This window comes from Condylostylus longicornis, unplaced genomic scaffold (assembly GCF_029603195.1).
Source record: "Condylostylus longicornis isolate FDR11 unplaced genomic scaffold, ASM2960319v2 ptg000084l, whole genome shotgun sequence".
NCBI lineage: Eukaryota > Metazoa > Arthropoda > Insecta > Diptera > Dolichopodidae > Condylostylus > Condylostylus longicornis.
Genome location: NW_026578052.1, coordinates 4,259,739 through 4,275,177, shown reverse-complemented (window position 1 = coordinate 4,275,177; position 15,439 = coordinate 4,259,739). Strand labels below are relative to the sequence as shown.

Sequence of the window (15,439 nt, the reverse complement as noted above, 5' to 3'; positions counted from 1 at the left end):
CATCACCATTAGTTTGTCGTCAATTTTAATAATGCAATTTTGAAAATTTTTATTTGTTTTTTTTTTTCTCGTTGTTGTTGCTTTTTTTTCATTTCTCTCTTACATACTTTAAGGGGGGAAATTGAAAAATTGGGTTCACAATTTCATAATAAAACTTTTGACGGTGCATTCACAATGCAAAAATATACATAAAATGAAAAACAATAAAATAAGCTTGTAAAGTGAGATTTTTTTTTTTTGTTAAAAAGCAATTACCATCTTTGAAAGTCAGTCTTTAACTGTGAATAAGTTATTATAAGTCATATAGTTAAATTATGTTGGGTACACGTTCTTGTAGACGAAACAAAAATTTCATTCAAAACCATAATTTTTATAATTCGGACAAAACTAACATCTTTTTTTTTTTATTCTTTACTTTTGAATGGTAATTTTTTATTATTCACTATATGTTTATTAAACGTATATGCATTTAAATATGTCCTAGACTGTATTTTTGCATGTATAATTTTGATGCTAATAAAATTCGCTTCGTATTAAGTTCTAGTAATTAGAGCTTGTAGATTTGTGCAACCGCGGTAACAGTTCACTGCGACTGCGTATAATAATATTTTCTCTCCCTCCATCTTAGAGCATGGCATACACTTCCTGATGAACTGGAGCATTTTATGAGGCCTGGAAAACCGTACTCTTCTCCATGATGGTAAAGTATACGAGAAAACAATACAATCTATAATCAAATATTATAATCTTCTGGAAATCAGAAGTTCAAGATCCCTTTATCTTTCCACACAATGTACAAGTTCCTTTACTTTCGAACCCGAACTAACTGAGATGCCCAATAACACCGTAAAGCCTCGACAAGACCCAAGTGAAGTCACCTGATTCTTGGCTAATCCTTTAATTTTCTTAAAACGCTTCTGGTCATAATTACTGAGAAGCTCCTTGGAGATGCCGCTGCTCTGTATTAGTTTTTCAACTTTTCGACCGTCTTTTCTCTGATTTCATTCTTAGTTCCTAAGAGTATATAACTGTATAACTCCACACAAGCGCTTCAAGAATTTTCAACATCTGGCTCCTCACCGGCGTGACAACTATCTAATTTCGTTCTACGCTTATACAACCTGACATCTAGCACAGAGTAACAACGCCACAATGCCACACTGCATACCGACAATGAATTCAGCGCTCCAATGGCAACTGGGTCATTCGATATAATCATTATCTCCTGTCTCTAATAACCAACGACTGAATAAATAAGATTATTGGACATTATGAGGTGAAAAGAAAACAACAAATAGGAATCAATACATTTGGATTAACTCCTATCTTGCTCAAACGATTTCAATTAACTTTATTGAAATAAAAAAAATTTTCTAATAAAATACAAAAATTTCCCAACCTTATGCCGTCTGTTTTAAATATTTTTCATATATTACACTCTAATAGTCTACAATTAGGGGTGTACTTGTTAACCTGCTTTTAAATTGAAGTTACAATTGTTTTGTGTTATTTTAAATTGCTCTAGCCCCTATACACATTATTAAAGCAGAATATTGTTTTTTATTTTTTATTTTCGTTATTGTATTAATAAAACAATTTGAAATTCATTCTTTCTTTTGTACACAGACACAGAACAACACGAAAAAAAAATATCCTTACCTTGATTGTAAGAATATTTTTGTTGTCCGAAAGTGATGCAAACAGGAACTTTAGAAGAAAAAAGAAAACAAGGGAAACAAAATAAAGCATAAAAGAGAAATTGGAAAAAGGAGAAGAGGCAAAAACACATTAAGTTTTTTTCTTCCTTGTTTTCGAACATGAAAAAAAAGTAGGAAGTTAAAAGTTCTGAATTGTATTAGAGAGAAAAACTAAATAAATGTACGTGCATGAATCAAAACGGCACAATCATCATTCCACGTTTCATTTTTTCTCAAATTAAGATTAAAGTCCAAAATAGTAAGAATTAGATTTTTTTTTTCATTAAAATGAAACATAAAAAATTTATCTCAATTATTTTTTTGTATTTTTACGTAAATCTTTTATGAATTCTTGTTCTGCAGACTAAAATTATTCAATTATTTCAGCAGTTATACGTAGACTATTAAAACAAAAATTTTTTCTAATGCAGTTTTTAAGTTTTTAATTAACTGTCAAATGGGTATGAAAATAAAAGCAATACAAGAACGCAGGTGCAGAAAAGCCGTCCGATATAAAGAAAGTTAAAGAAGCATCTGGGTAATTGTGACTAAAGAAGCACTGTTAATATTAGAATGGGGTACATTAAATGCTCTCTAATATATTGATAAAACGCTAAAGCTTGGAAAGTGATGGTTCCTGCAGGCTATTTAAGATAGTGACATCTTGCGAGAAGTTAAGGTTCGAGTTACAGGAGCAAATATCCCAATCCGAAAACATTTTCTAAGAAAATATACAAGAAATTTGATGCCTCTTGTCGGGAAGTATAAACCTCCTGGAATTAAAATCATTCAATATTCTCTGAAATGTAAGACTAAATAACATTCATTCAATTCTTCTTATTTACTAAAACAAAAACTATAAATAATTTTAAATATTCCGGAATAATATGCTATTAATTTTGATAAAGAAAAAAATTAAAAAATATTTTTCATTTTTAAAATCAATAAAACGAAAGAACAAAATTTTTTATTTTCATATTAATTTTCAATATAAAATCTGAATGACCTTAATTGCCCATATCACACCACCACATTATATTTACATATTGTCTCAAGCCACTGTATCAATAGCTGAAATATAAAAAATATTCAATGTATAGTCTGCAGTCCTTCATATTTGGTTGAATGCTTAATTCAACTTCGATAATCAATATATGTAAGCAAAAAATAATTGAAGCGGTTGATTTATCATTCTTACATTAACATTTACAAGAGCAAAAAGGGGTGCATGAAAGAGACACTAAATAAAATTTTTTTGCTATAAAAATGAAAATGGTGAATTGGAAATTTAAAAAAAAATAGAAAAGGGTTGTTTTTATACACCATTTACAAAAGTAAATTACATATGGAAATTGAGAGAGTATCAACTTTTTAGGGATTTTCAAAACCGTTGAGTTATCGATATAAAAATTATCGAGCACTTGTAGATTTATAGATTAAGAGCACTTATAAAAATTAAAAAATCATTTATTCTGTAAATTTCATTAATCCTTTTAATTGTAACCTAAAACTCCATTTAGTAGAATGCATTTTAGAAAGATACCTATTTCTTGAAACTAAAATTCATCACCAACAACATTACACAGCCATTATTGTAGTTAGTTGGTTGGTGTAAGTGATCAGCGTATCTGGTGGTTGTAATGCGATTCACAAATGATAACCGGTAGACCCGGTTGCACTCAATGAGAACAATCATGCTCTCAGCAAAGCCGAAAGATGATGAAAAGGCATCTATTTTTTCCAACCCCCGGGCAAATACAATATGTCGAATTTAACGGACTCCGAACTGACTGCGGATTGGCAATGTCTCTGGAGACATCGAAGAGCAAAAGGGTTATTTAATCTGAAAATGCTATATATATAACAACAGTGTAAACAGTACTCACCTTAATCGCCAATGTTTGAAATTTCACTGAAAAATAAAAAAAAAAAATTTATTAACTTAGGATTCTAAAAATATAACGAATTAACTAAAGTAATTGAAATTTTCTCTTTTATATTCTTCAAGATTAAATTGAATTAAAATTAAAAGAATCTATAAATCAAGTTCTGAATGACGAAAATCACAAATTTCAATTGATTTATTACTGAATTTAATTATTCCTCTAAATTTAATTAATTTTCGTACTGTTCACAAAATAATTTTAATAGTTTACAAAAATGTAAAGGTTAAAGCTATAAATTCTTCTCTTATCATAAAATTATCAAAGTTATTCAGTATAGATTAAAGCCATTTAAAATTCTATTCTTTTGCTAAGGTCATAGGCTCCAAAGCAATATATTTTCAAAAATATATAGAGGACAATCCTCAAATTTCATTGAATAATTTTCAATAACTTGCAAACTATATAAAAACAATTTATTCTCTATACTGTCCACATTTTTTCATTTAAAATATTCAACATTATTTAGATATGCGATCTTTGCCCTTAAATTAAAAAACAAAACATTCTCGTCTCTTTTTTTTTTTGCTATTTTCTAATTGATTTCCTATAAAAAACCTTAAATGAGTTCCGGTCTAATAAACAAATGTGTTTTTATTAACTTTAAATCCTTAATATTCTTTTATATACGAAATTAAGTCCTTTTACAAAAGTATATACGATAAAAATTAAATACCTAGTCTATACTTATGCCATTCTATTGTACGTTAATAAACTATAAACAAATATACATTTTATTTCACTAATCAATTAATGATCTCAAAAAAAAAAACAAAAAAAACAAGAATAAAATCAATAAAATTTCTAAAAACAAAAACCTCAATTAGGCTACCATGAAAGTCTAATAAAACAAAGGTATTTTAACATAAGAAATTCGTAAGAAAACAGTAGACACGCAAAAACGAAAAAAAACTTTGTTATTTAATAGCAAAAAAAAAGGCAAACAAAGATGAAGAAAAAAGTAATTAAAAAAAAATACTTTTGCGACCAACTTTGAGGAATTTAAACTAAATTGTTGGCCAAACCAAAAATTTGCTAGTAATGTGAAAAATATGGCAGACTCTCTGACAGTTTTTCAACTAACTTTCCGGTAGTATACTGCGAGAAAATAGACAGTTTGGATATTTGTAGGCTCCTGTGTCAATCGTATGAGTTAGAGACAAATGCTTGATCTAATATAAGAAATTTCGTGTTGGTTTTATGATTCTGAAACTTAAACTACTTTAGATGCCGGCTACTTTTGATTTATATCAAAATTAAATAAAGCCTCGTAATTCATACTCACTTGATTCAGTATATGATGTTATCGAAACAGACAGAATGTCTAACATCAGAAACAGAAACAATGTCTACAAGTTAAAAAAGCTGACTTAGCCTCGGGAACCTCAGTGTTAATTTTATAACTCTAAAACTTAAACATTATAGATTATAGAATAGCAATTAAAAAATAACTTTAGATGCCGGCCAAAATTTGATTCTGGCTGTCTTAACATTAAAGCGGCTGTTTTCGTAAAGTTTCACAAAACTCAATTCTTATTCAATTGGGAAAGTTATTTTTGTTTATTTTCTCAATTGAGAAAATTTTTGGCAAAAATATGTGCGTAAGTTGTGTATTCTTAGATCTAAATTTTTTTTCTTTAAAAAAATTTGAAATTTTTTTGAAATTATTTTGAACTTCTATCAAAATCGAGAATCGGATTTCTATAAATTCCACGCAACATCGTACTATACAGAAAATAGTTTAATTAATTAGGGACCAAAACCTTTTCTGACATTTTAAAATCATTGTTCAAAGAAGTAGCTACGTTTTTTGTGGACTAAATTCAAAATGTTACAAATGGAATAATAAATTTTTATTTGCATTTCTATAAAAAAAAAACAAATTACATACGTACTCACGCGAATATTGAAAATCCCTTAAAAAAGAAACTAACAATTTAATTAATTCAGATCAATATATGAAATAACAGTTAATTATAACGGTTAATATAATATAGATATGTATGTATATTTTATACACAATCAATTATTTTAACTTTTGCCCTATACTATATACTGCATAATATAATTATTGTAACGCGCCATGAGTATTAAAAATATGTTATTCTGTTTCTCAGAGTCTATTATTATACATGAATTTTGATATGTAGGTCCCTATCTAACACTTAACATATAACACATTTTGTCATATTATAATGATTACAATTTACTACACACTTCATAATACATGAAATTTCACATACGTATATGCATTAGGCACGTTTCTTTTTATATACACCTCAATGTGTGGTGGAATTGATTATAGGGAAAACATATTAAAGGTATGTTATTATAATTAAATCGATTTTCATTTTGAAAAATTAAAATGTTGAATAATACAATATAAAACAATAAAATTACAATTCTAAATAACTATAATTATTAAAATTGGTTGTATGAGAATAAAAAAATAGGAAAATAGAAATTAAAAAAATTAAATTTGTTTTTACAAAATGGTCATTAAATTTGACATTTTTATGCGACAGTAAAAATTAAAAATGATTGACAACAAGCGTGGCGCCAGTGCAACATTAAAAACAATTTAATTAAAAATAAAAGCAGCAAATTTTTAAACACCATTTTAAACAATTGTAACAGAAAAAAATTCTTTACTGCCCCTAAAAATATGCAATTTTACATAATTTTTCAAAATATTATATTTTTAATAATTTTCATAAGAATTTTGCCTAAATTTATTTTTTAATTAGATTTTCATTGATTAATTTATTTTTAAGTGAGTAATAGTTATTTAAAACCTGCGTTTCTGGAATGGGAAGAAAATTTTTAGCCGTTTCTTAAAATAGAACAATTGCTACTCTTATAATGAAAAATTTCGATATATTTTGGGGTTCATGAATAAGACAGTAAAAATCTATTTTGAATATAACCTACTGATTCTCTAAAATAAGATTAGATTTTTGTATTGTACACATTTCGTGTTAATATTGGTGGTGCGTGTTAAATCAAAATGTATACACTAAAATGACAAAGTATTTTTAAGACAGAAATTAACCATTATTTTTTTTTACCTTGATTTTTTGTTTTACTGTTCTATATTTACTTTATTTTATTGTTTATAACCATAAATAGAATTGAAAATAGTTACTTGCTTACTCAATATATTATATATATATATTTATATTATTAAATTCAGTTTAGATAATATAAATAACAATAATATTAAATTACTAGTGATTGGTCTATTTGGTATATTCTGGTTTTATTTTTATACTTTTATATTGTGAATGAATCTATGATATATACATATGTATGAGTATATAGTGAACGAACACTGTTGTATGTCTATAAGCTATTTTTAATCATTAAAAACTGATAAATAAGGTAATACACAGGTAGGTAACAGTGAGAGAATGACATTAATAAAATTAAAATGATTAATTATGTAAGTTTGTCCTATACATTATACTGTTATGTATGTATATAGAATATAATCGCTCTCATATAAAGTTTATATGAAATGTACACGTAATAATGTGATTAAAAATAATCTAAGTTAGTTTATAACATTGTCAGATTAAAAAACGCGAACGAATTCAATTCTATATTAAATAAAAGTATTTTCATTATACAACATACAACATGAGTCATCATATTTTTTTAAAATAAAAGAGATAATGTAAAATTACTACAATAAAAATATATTTTCTCATTTTATATAGGTTATAGTGTATGTACATAGAGTGTTTTCAGGTGTAATATGCTAAAACCTTAACCTATAGAATATTACGTGAAAGATTTTTTGTTGGAACCTCGAATACCAATGCCGAGACGAACGATACAAAGAATATATAGAGCTTTGATCGGCAATTAAAGAAAATTCCTATAGGTTGATTCAGTCTCGATACCTTCGATCATACTATACATTCAAATTTATCAGAAAGAGAAATCTCACAATGTTTTTGTTTTACACAGTACCTACAATCGTTGGATCACCTAACATTATCAGCCATTTTAATTCTAATTTGAATTTTAATTATTAATGTTAGAGTACACGTCTACCAAGAAACCGCGGATTCTACATCGATGATACTGATACTTTCTCTCGAAATCATTTTGCGAATATAACCCGAAGATATAATCGGCTGCAACTGGCACTTCGCTTTAAAACCATTTTGTGATCATACCCCAGAGATATAATTTCTATGTGGCAACTCTTCACTTAAATAAAAAAGAAAAACCGATTTTGTTTGAATATCAACATTTTGTTATTCTACTCAAACAAATATTGATTTCATTGAACAGTGATTTTATTTTAAATAAAATATTCACCACAACTTAAAATTCACCACTAAAATTAAAATTTGCTTAATAAAAACAAGTACAACAAAAAATTTGTTTAGCAAAATATTCACATTTGATTCGGAAAACACCCAGTTTAATATCCACTTATAAAAAAGTATATATACATAAAATATTACTTGTCATAAAACAGAAACTAAATTAATAATAAAAAAGAAATTATTGTCCTCATAAGAGGCCCATATAGTTAATTCTAATGTTCCCATTATAAAGTCAATTATGAACAAATTATTAACAGGATAATAAAATCCTTTCAGTTTTTCTATGTATAACAATGTACTCATAATAAAAATCAAATACATATGTAAATAGAGAAAATTAAAATAAACAACCATAATATATGATGTTTATTCTCTTAAATAAAGAAAAATTAATGATTGTGGGCAAGGCAAATTTATACATATATACAGATTATTAATGAATGAATAAATCTGCCCAAGTTTTCATTTTTAATTATTTCCTTTATTTTTTCATTCATATTTTTATAATTCATATTGGATAAGCTGGCTAGGTTCTTTGCCTCTCTTTAATAGTACTAATCTCAATTGGTTTTTGAATTGGTGAATACTTGCTTTGCCTATATATGTAGGTGTATTTTACTCAAACATGACCGACTTTAATGACATCTTTCTCTTAAAATTGCTAAACTCCTTCCACTTAGGCTTGTAGATTTGTAAGTAGTGAACCGCGACTGCGTACAAGCATCTATTGTGCCTCATCTCTGAAAATGAGGAACATGCCGTACCACACTTACTCTGATGAACTCGGGCACCATGTGAAGCCCGCAAGACTGCAACTTCGTCGCCATAAGTACAAAGAGCCGCTTAAACTCACTGAGATGCCCTCTAAAACTGCAGTCCACCAAGAAGATCCTGGTTAGAATTAACACCTGATTCTTGCCCAACCCTATAATCTTCTCAAATCGCTTCTGGTCATTTCACTTAGCCTTGATAAATTATAATAATTTGTATCAAAACGACTGACAGCCGCATTTATTGTCACTAAACGGTTTTATATACTTTGTACTAAATGCCCAGTTTCTACCAAAATTTTTAGCACAAAATTCAATTTTTGAAAACAACATTCAACGAAATATTTTATGAACTCACATAAATCAATCATAACATTGTCAACTTCAAATTCCGGTGTTGAAATTTCGAAATATTTTTAAAATTCTATACAATTAATTTGCAAATATTTTTTACATATGTGCATTTAAATTATTTTTGTATTAAATGACATACTTTTCACACTAGAGAAAAAGAATATTTTACACTTAAACTGTCAAATTATAACGCAATATCACTAATTATACAAAATTGTGAAAAAAAAACATATGTATGCATATAACAAGGCATTTATTGCGTTATTCTTCTGCTTCATTATGCAAAAAAATTATTTTTTTTTAATATTTTTCTTGTTAATTGTAATAATTAGTTGAAATATATAATTTAGATTTAATTAGAGTTATTATTGTAACACTGGGGGCAATTATAGAAAATTTTCTTGTACAATTTGAAATAAAAAAAAAAAAAAACAAAAGAATGTTTATGTGTGTATGTTATTGAATAAGAACAAAATTTCATGTTGTTTTTTTTTTGACAAGTGAATGGCAGGTATACGGTACATGTAAACATGCAACATTTATGATTATCGCTATCTCTTTTTTTTCATTTTCATATCTTTTATTTTTTTTATTTTACTGTTTTCGTTTTTTTCTGTTATTAATATTTTCTCTTTTACAATGACATCAAAGAAAAAAAAAACTTATTTTCTTTTACTCCGCCATATTGAGTTAAAATAATTAATGATTCAAAATATCGAATAGCTGTCAAATATTTTGAAAAGTTAAGGGAACAAAATAAATTTTTGTTTTGTTATTTTTTCGTGCTTCTTACAAGTTACTTGTACAAAGTATTGAAATTTTTCTATTTATATTTTTATTTCATTCTAAATTTGAAGATTTTATTTAGTATGATAAAAAGAACTTTGGCATTTTAGATTTCCGGATAAAATTAATGATCAAGTTGAAATGTTAAAGTTAAAAGTTGATTAAAAAATGAAATCATTCATTTTCAATAAAATTTCATTGAAAATTCAATAAAATAAATTTTTTATTTAGATTTCCCTCAAAGATATTTGTAGTAAAATATTTAGTACAAATATAAGAAATATGCTTGTATGTGTAAGCAGTCCAAACAAGAATGAAGTTATACAAACTACATTTAATAAAATTTTTCGTATACCTATTGTATTTCATATTTCACTAACTTGTTGATATTAAATTTATCATTATTCTTACATAGTATCTTCAACACAAAACTTAATTCATTAATTTCCTTTAAGACCAGTTAGCTGCAGCCATAAAGATTTAACTCACCACCCCACCGTTCGCATCGTTTATAAAACACCAGCCTATTAATCCTCACATAATTAGAGAATTGTCGAAACGCCATCGTCTACAAATCCTAGGATGCTAGTACATATCACACCAAGTGGGCCAATATTTTGGTTGAAGCTTTACAAAAACTTATATTGTCAGTCGTCTCATCATCATCATCATGGCAAAATCTACACAGGCGGCCTAAAAAAAGCCACAATTTGTGCAAGTTATAACCAAGTTTGCTATATTCAGTAAACACTCCGATTAGCAACTTGGCTCCCGTCCTATTGACGCAAAGAGCTAACTTGTTATAGTTGAACATGAATTATTTTTAAAATTATCATATATTTATGGTAAGCACAAAACACACATTCATAAACAGACACAAAACAAAAATCAAAAAATGTCTCCTTTTTGTAAACACATTTTTGAACTGAAAGTTTTCTTTTGAAAATTTCACAGGAAATTTAACATTTCCACAAAATTCTTTAAAATTTTTATCACTTAAAAAAAAAAAAATTAACAAAAAAAATTTTTGTTTTGTGAAAAATGCCTGCCCACGCGAAAGTTGCTAATGCAAACATTGTCCACTATAAAAATTCCTCATATACCTGCAACAAAAATAAACAAATATATGTTAAATATTTATAAAAAGGGGAAGACAAAAAAAATACGTCACTGGGTGTCTTATTCCTAAATGCTTTATCATCGAGGTATATTCCATTAGTAGGATCATTTGCACGGAGACAACATTCAAAGTTCAGCAGCTTAATTGAAGTACGAATTCAATTTTTGAATTGAGCATTGGCATGGCGGAGCAGAGATCCTTTCCAAAAAACATCAAAAAAAACAATGGAAATTAACTTTGAGTCCAAATATATCGGAATTAGTTGAGCTGTAAACATTGTATCCGTTACAACGATTTCACCTATTCAGCGCAATTAGAGAAGTAAAGGTTTGAATCTTGCATTTTTCTTTAGTCTAGCCGCCTCTTTTACAGGTATCGAAAAAATTACTTACATTATCACTTCGCCTGTAAAACGACACACCTACCGTGAAAGCTGTATAGAATTTTTTCAATCCGATTTTGTTGAACCCTCCAAAACCTCTTTAAAAACGGCCCCCACCCCCCAGTCATATTATTGTAATTAATTATTGATTATAAAGCAAAATTCCGCTTATAAGCAATTCATCAATAAAGTGCACTAAGTACCAGAGAAATTTCAATATTTATAGCCCATTTAATAACCTTCCATACTATGTGGAAGGAAACATTTAATTTTCCATAAAAACTTTTGAGAAAAACAACTTAATTCTATAGTAAACTATAATTAAGAATAAATTAATATAATCACGTTTTTCATCGTATAGCACACTTTTATATTACAACACAAGTAATTTATAATATAGTGTAGTAATAAATTGATTTTCAACACTTTTCATACATCATTTATACGAAATTTAAATCTAAGATATTCAAATTTTTCCACTTTTCATGTTCCGTTAATAAATTTTATATAATCATATAAAATACAAAATCTGTTATATGGACGGCATGCATACATTTTATGGGCACCATACCATTATAAAAGCGAACAACTTAAATTTATTATTGTATTATAAATTAGAATTCACGTTTGTAATTCAATTATAATTTTTAAGTTAATACGGGATTTCGCCGTTCCTGGCTTATTAATGGTTTGCTGTTAAACAGCATTATCTGTCATAATTTGTTTGTGTGAGTCTTTAAAGAGAATAGTGTACTGCACATGTTTTGGAATATTCATGTTGTGATTCATACAATTTATCGTGTGTATTAATGCAAATTTTTTAATTGAGAACACAATTTTCGTTCTCCTCTCTTTCTATTTATTGTATTTCCTGTAGTAGGTTTGCTATAAGTATACGCACAAAACAATTTCTGACATGAAAAAATCCTGTAAAATATGACCTACTCAGATGATTAAATTCTGTTAACATTTTACTTCATTAGTAAAATGTTGTCGACGTTCCGAGAATATTGATTATTCCTCCAATTTACGGAATTAAAATTGCAAAATTTAATTTAAATTTTGCAGTAACCTACTTTCAATTGCAAAATATACTACTGCTGTTGCTAAAATAGCAAAATTATTTTGAAAATTCATAAAATAACCATGAGATTAAATATTTAATTTTATATTAAAATAAATAAAAAATTTAATTATGATTTATAAAAGAAAACCTCATTACAACAAAATTATTAAATACTGCACTACTAGGTTGTACCTACATTATTTACTGTGTATGAAAGTATTTTTTTTATAATACTCGTAACAGCCTGAATCCTTTTTGTACAAAGATGGCACGAAATTATTTTTATATTATATTTGGTACTAAAATACCAAAATATAATACCAAAAACATACCATTATTGTTTTTATAATTACACTAATTTTCTTGATTACTCTTTTCATTACTAGCCATTACCTTAATAATTTTAATTTCCTTCAATTTAATATGTAAAGGCATGAATGCCTGTATACATATTTTTTTTTTATATGAAATATAAATTGTTTATATACCTAAAACAATAACCGGTTTTCTCATTTTTAATATACAATGTTAAATATAATGTAGATATAGTAAACAGCCACAATATTATGTATAATATGCTCATATATGAGAATGAACGGGGTTGTGTTTGTGTGGGTGTTAACGTTATATAGATAATAAAAAATAGTCAATATTAGTTTAAGTATTCATGTCCTTTATATCCTTTTTAATGTACTACACATACAAAATTTATATAGTAAGTAAAATTACTCAAATTAATTTTTAAAAACATGCAAATAGAAAATATTCATTTTTTTTTCATTATGTTTACATTGTCATATAATTACATTATGATGTTGTAATGTACATACACATACACACACACACATGTATATTGAAACCCTCCCTTGTTGGCGGCCACAATCTTTTTATTTTTTCCGCTTTTAATTTTATTTTGTAATTTTACTTTAATTTTTAATAACATTTCGTAGATTAAAGTAAAAAAAATGAGAAGGCGGGGGGCTAGATAAATGAGTGCTCAAATATATTATAGAGAAATAGAAAATTGAAATAATAAAAAATGAGAAAGGGGTGAGATGGGCGTTCGCCAACTCGAATTTATATTAAACGAAACGGACTTTTATGTTTTATTTCAAATTAAATCAGACGTGCTTCTATAAATTTAAATTATTATTTTTATTTCAAATTGTTTGTATATAAATAGAATTTGGAAATCACGTATTTAAATTTAAATTATTTTATTATTTTTTTTTATTCTTGTTTTATTTTTAACTTTATGTAAACTTTTCTCAACTTTTGTTTTGTAATATTGAAAAAAAAATTAAGATTTCTAAATAAATAAAAGAGAAAAATAAAATCATTATTTTAAAATATAATTAAAAAAGAAAGGATTACATTAAAAGTTTAACAAAGCTTTAAAAATAAAATTAAGAATTGGACAATGAATTATAAATATTTTAGGGAACTTACTATAAATTATTCCTATAAAAGAAATATGTACAAAATAAATTAAAGAGTTTGGGTCGAATTCTATGCTCTCCTTTAAACTGTGATTTTATTCTAAGACGTGGTGATAGAAAGAGGTGGTAGCTCATATACCACGGCAGTATATTACCATAACAGACTAGATATAGAAGCAGCTCTCTATGATTTATGGTTATAATTATGATTACATGAGAGAATGTGTTCATTGTCTTGCGTACTTTTTCCCTTTGGTGAGAATTTCTTTATGAAAACTCTAAACCGGTCGATTCCACTGTTTTTAATTAACCTTTTTTATCCGGCTTTAGTCGGTCATTTGCTAAGCAATACTAATATTTTTAATTAACATTTTTTTTAATACAGAAACTTTGATTTGTAAAAACCCCCGTATAAAAAACGGAGAGAGAAATATTGCTTATTAATTTCTGCCTTTTGTAAAGCGTATTTTTTCAAATTTTTGTTTTATTTATAGAGTATTTTTTTTTTTAAAACATGACCGTATGCAGCAACGCATGAACGTGCTTGGGCATTTCTCATTCTTATACTAGGTACGAAATTGCATTTCATATTTAACGCTCTCTAACTTTAACAATTCATTTAATTTACACTCTTTTCCAATGCGTGTTTTTTTCTCTTTTTCCCTTCCTCTCTCTTTAAGTTACCAAATTCAAAGTTCAGCTTGAACTTTGAAAATATTTTAGAATTTAAGCATTTTCTTAAATTTTTTTTATTTTCATTGTATAATGAATTATTTTTTACATAAAAATATTTTTTGTGTACCCCGAACGAATGCGCTGTGTCTATAGGCTCTTTATATAAGCTTAATACGCATGGTAATGACAGAATGAGTAATTCTTTTCAAATAATTTTGAACCGAAATTTCGGCTTACTCGTATTAATAATATTTTTCATTAGAATATTTTAAAATTAATGATTTCTAAATTTTCTAGCTGTTTTCTAGCTGTTTTTCTAATTAATTTTGTTGATTATTAGGTCAATTTTCTAAATGAACACCTATTCAAAGACAGTCTTAAAACATAAAGTACAAAATAACCTTAATTTATTATTTCATTTTTATTATGTTCATAATAAATTACTATAGAAAAACTTTGACAACTGTGTACACATGTATTCGAATATGTACGTATAATATGTATGTTAGTGTATACATAAATAAACCTGTATATTCTTTAAACATTATGTCTATTTAAATTAATTTGGCTTGTGCGATTATGACAAAAATATTATGGCAAAGCAACAAGTTTCTTTTTTATTTTATTTCTGTCTGTATATTTATTTATGTATATATACGAGTATATTATAATTTTTTACATTTATACCAACTTAAAGTTTTAATGACAAACTTCATCATAAAACTTTATTTATTTCGGATTATATAGTAATTCTTTAATAATAATAAAAGAAAAGTTAATTCTAAAGTTTATTGAAGTAATAAAATGCTAGAATTGAAAATTCCATTAAATACAAAAAAAAAATTTTTTGAATATGCCAAATTTGTA

The 15,439-nt window shown here is 26.6% G+C and overlaps 1 protein-coding gene across 2 annotated transcripts in view; it reads right to left on the bottom strand.

The window, feature by feature from the left end:
* LOC129613588 (uncharacterized) overlaps nt 1-15,439 on the bottom strand; it is a 149,581-nt gene that overhangs the window by 54,358 nt on the left and 79,784 nt on the right. For both annotated transcript variants that reach the window (XM_055527719.1, XM_055527718.1), the window contains one exon: nt 3,584-3,609. The gene's annotated coding sequence lies outside the window, so the exon portion shown is untranslated. The remainder of the gene's footprint in view (nt 1-3,583; nt 3,610-15,439) is intronic.